At 30.2% G+C, this 6,767-nt stretch overlaps 1 non-coding gene across 1 annotated transcript; it reads left to right on the top strand.

The window, feature by feature from the left end:
• Positions 1 to 1,723: 1,723 nt before the first annotated feature.
• On the top strand, positions 1,724 to 1,856 carry LOC126016504 (small nucleolar RNA SNORA51). The gene has a single exon (XR_007498299.1). It is a non-coding gene; the product is annotated as a small nucleolar RNA SNORA51 (small nucleolar RNA).
• The last annotated feature ends 4,911 nt before the right edge of the window (positions 1,857 to 6,767 follow it).

The raw sequence follows: 6,767 nt of genomic DNA, 5'->3' as shown, positions 1-6,767 counted from the left end.
ACATCTAAATTTTATTGTTCACTGAAACTCTTTCTCTGAAGATTTCAAATCTGACTACTGGGTCTGCCTCAGTATTACATTATTTTACTTTCTGTTAACTGATGCACAGTGGTAAAATATGTGGTTTTTAAAAATGTGTGCTTTGATAATGAATAATAGTTTACTGATGTTTCCATATTTCAGTGTTAGGAGGAATTTTCTGAGTTTATATACCCTATTAAAACAAGAAATACATTTTAGATAAAATAAAATATTTGGAATGTCTATCTACATTTTCTAATTCAAATAAACTATTATTGTATCATGGATAATAAGATTTAACTGTCATAGGTTATTTTTTGGTTTCCCAAAGGGAAAAAAAACAGATATAGAGATTGAGAGACAGCAACATAAATAATTTTTATTTATTTATTTATTTATTTATTTATTTATTTATTTAGGGAGGGCACATCTGGTGGTGCTCAGTAGTTACTTTTGCACTGGATTCAGAAATAATTCTCTGCAAGCGCGAGGGAGCATATGGATGCTGGGGATGGAAACCCGGGTCAATTTTATGGAAGGCAATATGTTTTGCCAGAAGTGCTACTGCTCTGGCACCAGAAATATTTAGTTGTAATAGCCTCTTAGCCCTCTCATTGTGACAAATGAGTCAGCCTCATTAATGGAATATATTGCACTTAAGAGTTTTTATAAGAAATATATTTTTCTTATGACAGTCATTTAATGTTCACAAACCTGGTAGGATAACAAAATTAAACTATTAATTTGAACTTTGAAATCATTACCTAAGGTAGAACTAATTTTGGTGTGAGGATATGCATAGATCGGCTTTGGCCTTATCTTTATACTATAGTGATGTTTATTTTAACAGGTGGTCTCAGGGAGAAATTTTCATATAGATGATAGGGACTTCAGTGTGTTCAGCATCAAGAGTTTCTTTTTCTTTGGCTGACTAAACAGAACTTTGTAAAATTACCCAATTTTATTCCATGTATTTTATCATATGCTGCATATTGCTAGTGTTTTATTTATTTACTATAAGATTAAACATAGCTTATAATATATTAAAATATAATTTTTTATAAAATATTATCATATATAAGCCTGGTATTCTCAATTTTTATACATTTCCTGGATTTAACATTTAATACCCAAAGAGGAAGCTTAACTTACATATTTTCACATTGCGTCATCGCATCGCAAATGTCCATAACATGATTGAGTCTCCTATATCCAACTTATATAATGAATGCTGTTTGTATCCTTGAATTTTCCCTTACTCAATGTTAAGTTAAAATTATATAACAGAGCACAACATACACAGATGAGTCCAATATCCAGAGTCGTTTGCAATAAAAGTAATTATTATAATTTTAATATAAACTAATAAAAATAGATTGAAAAAGAGAGACATTTATTGCAAAAAATAAAGAAATAAACATTTGTGAATGATTCTCAGAGACAAAATAGAGGACGACTAGAGAGTCCAGCTCCCGACATGAGCTCACCACAGGGATTGTTTAGTGCGGTCACAAAAATAATTACACTGAGTACTGTCATAACAAAATGTAAATGAATGAGGGAAGTAGAAAGCCTGTCTAGAGTACAGACCAATGTGGGGTGGGGCAGAAGGACACTTGAGATATTGGTGATGGGATTGTTGTACTGGTGAAGGTTTTTTTTTTAATATATAAAAAAAATCAAAAAAGAAAAGAAAAGATAAGGCCTCTCAATGCTTACCACAGGCTGTGTTCTTTACACTGACTGTATAGAAAGAGGAGGTACAGTAAATGCTCCCCATATACACTTCAAACCAGGTCCTTTGCCTGGTCTGTGTTGTGAATGGGGGGACAAAAGTAAAAGAAATAAACAAAAGATATTTTTATGTAACTGAAATCTATATCAAAGAAAAATAAGATATACTAATATAAGTATTAGAAATTCAACATGAAATTTATAATAAAATCTCTAAGTATTAGTTTATTAATTGACTTAATTATTTTGAAATTATAACATCTGTAGCAATGTATGAGGAACTGAAACTAACAAATTGTAAAGCTATCGCGTTTGTTGTTTAATTATATATGATCCAATCATAGAAAAACAAAAATAGTATTATGTAATACTGCAAGTTAAAATATTAGGCTACAAAGGACATGTAATAGAGCTGAGAAATTCATGAAAAGTCAGCTCAACAGGATTAGAGTCCATGCTTTGCATGCTAGTAGCACATAGTCAGTCCTTAGCTTAGATGGGTTCCTGTGCATTGTCAGGACTGACCCATTAACCTAGAGCTGGGAGAAGTTTCTGAACACTGTGAGGTGTCACCAAAATACAAACAAAAACAAACATGCAAACAGCAAAAATGTAAGCTGAATAATTATTCTCAGTAATAAAAAATAAGAGCAACCTAAAGTTCTACGAATAGATTAAGAGCTAATCAGTTGAAAGAAAGAAAGAAAGAAAGAAAGAAAGAAAGAAAGAAAGAAAGAAAGAAAGAAAGAAAAGAAAGAAAGAAAGAAAGAAAGAAAGAAAGAGTAAAAGAAAGAAAGAGTAAAAGAAAGAAAGAGTAAAAGAAAGAAAAAAGAAGAAAGAATGAAAGAAAGAAAGAGTAAAAGAAAGAAAATAAAAACAAAAAAGAAAGAAAGAAAAGAAAGAAAGAGTAAAAGACAGAAAAAAAGAAAAAAGAAAGAAAAGAGGAAAAGAAGAAGAAAGAAAGAAGAGTAAAAGAAGAAAGAAAGAATAAAAGAAAGAGTAAAAGAAAGAAGAAAGAAAGAAAGAAAGAAAGAAAGAAAGAAAGAAAGAAGAAAGAAAGAAAGAAAGAAAGAAAGAAAGAAAGAAAGAAAGAAAGAAAGAAAGAAAGAAAGAAAGAAAGAAAGAAAGAAGAAAGAAAGAGAAAGAAACTTCACCATTTACAAATATAAGTAAAGCTGAAAAACACAGTACCAAGTGAAAAGGTCCAGACTCAGTACAAATGCTACGAAATACCCTTCATATAATTATTTACTGTAATCAAACTGAGAAGAGGAAGTAAAATAGTGTCACTAGGGTTATGGAGTAGGTACTAGTTCAAGTCATATAAGGTACATAAATCCAACAATTTAGTATATAGAATGGCAACTGTGAGGAAACAAACTTCATCATATATTTAAAATTTTGTCAAAAAGATAGATTACATAAAAGTGTTTTATCATAAAATAAAAAAGGCGCTGCTACTAGTGCTACTTTTATCACAACTACTAAGAGAAATAAAGGAAACAAATCTTCTGAAAGTGATCAGTATGCTTATACCATGTTATAAATTATGTAACATAGTCTCATATTGATGTTAAATAAGTTATGTACATTAGTATTATTATTTTATCAGTAATATAGAGTATACAAATGTAAAATATTTAGAATAATTTAATTACAATATTGCAACTAAAATACAAAATACAAAAATATTGTATGGTTAAGTTATGAAAAACAAATAAGAATATATTATTTTATAGTTTGTTTTATTATTTCCTTCGGCTTATTTCATATGTGAATTCGCTAAATAGTACATTTAAATGGATGGAGCCATGCAAAGCTATAGGGCATTTGCCTTGCATGGGCAGACCTGGACGGACCTGGGTTCGATCCCAGTCATCTCAATGCTCCCCAGAGCCTGCCAGGAGTGATTTCTAAGCACACAACCAGTAGTAACCCCTGAGCACAGCCGGGTGTAAAACCAAAACAAACAAACAAAAAGTACAATTAATATGTATTTGTGCTACATCCTCTGTATAAATATTTGTACTTCTTTTAATTTTTAATTTTAATTGTTCTTATTTTATTTTACTTTATAACCTCAATTTTTCATAAAAACATACATTTTCGACTTTTAAAATCAGAAATTTATTTTTGGAAAAATAAAATCCCTGAATGTGTTAGTGAACTTTATATTGGAGAGTTACTGATTTAATTGATGTAATCTGACCTTGCCATTAGTTAGCTGGAGGCAAGCTATTTCTGTCTGCATTAGTTACCATTACTGCTTCCTTGGAGGAATGTAGTAACTGCTGCTCAATATAAATGTGTGACAAAGCTCAAGAACTTAGTCCAGAAAGTCATTCAATTTTCATCTGCTATTTCACTTTGAATGTTAGAACAGAATTGTATTCGTCCTAACATTCGTAGTTCAAAGACATTTACTTCTATCACAATTTGGTAAAATCTACATTCAAGTTCTTATTTGATATAGAACAAAATTCGTACTCCTAATTTATTTATCAAATGTCCAAGCATCATCACCTGTGATTCAAATCACATAAATTTTCTAGAAGCTTTGTTTGCACTGCGCCTAAGCTTATTATTAATTTACTCTGTTCTCACTGGGTGAAGAGTGAAGTAGGTGATTAAGTCACATATCACATAAACAATTAAAACCTATCCCTTGGCTGTAAGCTTTTTGAAATGATGAAGTGCTGGTACAGAGTGAACTGCCCTTGAATTACTTTCATTGGTAAGTATTAGACAGTATGATTAATTTTTTACAAGGCCGATATTTGCAATGGTAGCTTCAAAGTTCTGTCAGCCTCATATTTATCTTTATTATGAGAGTAATGATGCCATGGTAAAAATGCAATGGTAGTACATTCATTTCATTAGCAACAATAGGTATGATTTCTTTCTTAAAGATGAAATCAGCAAAAGTTATGGCATTTTAATATTGCCATTGTATCACCTTTGACAAAACTTTATCCAGTAATTTAAGATCATTAAAAGACTAAGAGCTTATTGTTTATATGGGAGACTGAGATTTTATTCCCAGCTTTACATATTCTCCTGAGTTCTACAGGAGATAACATCTAAGCATAGAGCAAAGAGTAGTCATTGATCACTATTATGTGTGGCTCAACTAACACCCCAAATCTAATTTTACTGTTGATGTGACATTGTTAAAAAATGATGTTGATAATGTTAAAAATAAAGACTGTGAAGAATAAATATAAATGCATAATATCAATTACAAAGTTTTCTTGCTTAAGAACACAGATATATTTAATATTTAATATAAGAATGATATATTGATGACTTTCTATGAACTCACTCTAGTATTGAAAAGGCATAGTCTCTGGTGTCCACATAAAAGCATTTTTTTTTCCTCTTATATTGTGTCTTTTTTAAGTATCTCAAACTAAGAGCAGGCATACATTAATAAAATTAAATTGCACTACCATTTGAAAATACATATTTTAAAGCAAAATAGTGTGTGCTTTAACAAATTCTGAGACTTTCTTTAGGAGTTTATAATATAATCAAAGGAACTTTGAGATGTAAGGAAGGCCCAGTTGAAATACATATAAAGTATGTTAGAAAAAATTGTGTACCATGAAAATTAACCTCTAATTTTATTATTTATGTACTTTTTAAATTTTATTTCATTTATTCAGTGTGAATTACAAAGTTATCATGATTCAGTTTGGGGTATATGGTTCTTTAATCCCTTTACCAGAGTCCACCTATCTCCACTTCTCCACTAATTTTCCCACCACAGACCTTCTTCCTCCAATTTGTTAGTCTGACTCTATGATATGCAAAAAATAATTCTGTTCCTGTGGCTTATAGTGCTATTTACTGATCAGGCTTAATGCATAAAGTTTTATTGCTTTTTAGTTCCTCTTCTCTCCTGGTTGAACACTTCCTTTTTCTATTGATGTAGTTCCCCCTCCTCATCTCTCCACTGGCATGTTTTCTACTAAAAGCCAGTCCTCATGTGCTTTACTTGCATTGACTTTTGATATTTGTTATTTCACATTAAGTTTCTTTATATCACACATATGAGAGTGATCATTCTGTGTACATCTCTCACTTTCTTCCTAGTTCCACTCATCATGGTACTTTCCAGATCCACCTGTGTAAAGATTTTTGCTGATTTTTATCTTCTATCCAGGTATTCTTCTGTTTATATGGGCCAGAATTTCTTTATTCAAGCATGTCTTCTTGGGCATCTCCAGATTTTGACTAATATGGGTAGTAATTAACATAGGAGTGCAAATGTCATGTCTCCATTATGCTTTGGGGCAAGACATTTTGATATTTAAGAAATACGAAAGGTTAATGTTTGTAAAATTGACTTCTAGTCTTTCACCGCTTGCAATATAATATGCCATCAGTCTGTTGAAAGAAATAGTCTACTTTAAAAATCGTTAAAATAATTCTCATATTTGCATGCATATGTAATCTCCAACTATAATTCTCTTTTGTTATCTAATCCATGTATACTAATATATAGATGGAGAGCTTCCATTCATTCATATATTTTCTTTATGTCTATTTTATTCAACTCTATATATTCTATGCTATTACAATTTGCAAATATAGTATATCAAATCATCAATAATTCCTAGTTTGGAATGCCAAACACCAAAATACTTTTATTATCACTTTTAATATGCTTATAACAATTTACCAATTTTCAACTTCATTCTGTTTAAAATAGATTCCTCTCGTACAATCTGTACAAATGATAAGCAATTATGCTCCTTGTCTTCTGAGTATTCCCTTTTTAATGCATGTTCTATTTCACCACTCAATTGACAATTGCAATGTTTTGCCTGTCACTTAACATTCTCTTCTATTTTCTTATTTTTAACTGGAAAGAAACAACCCATCACTGATCTACCAAATATATATTAATAGTTTAAAAATCATATAATTTATAATTTTATCAGTTATATATAAACAAATAAAATATCAAAATTTAAAATAGATAAAAACATAAAGTAACACTATAAAAT

The sequence above is a fragment of the Suncus etruscus genome, chromosome 8 (genome assembly GCF_024139225.1).
Source record: "Suncus etruscus isolate mSunEtr1 chromosome 8, mSunEtr1.pri.cur, whole genome shotgun sequence".
NCBI classification, from domain to species: Eukaryota; Metazoa; Chordata; class Mammalia; order Eulipotyphla; family Soricidae; genus Suncus; species Suncus etruscus.
This window is presented reverse-complemented; position numbering and strand designations above follow the sequence as displayed.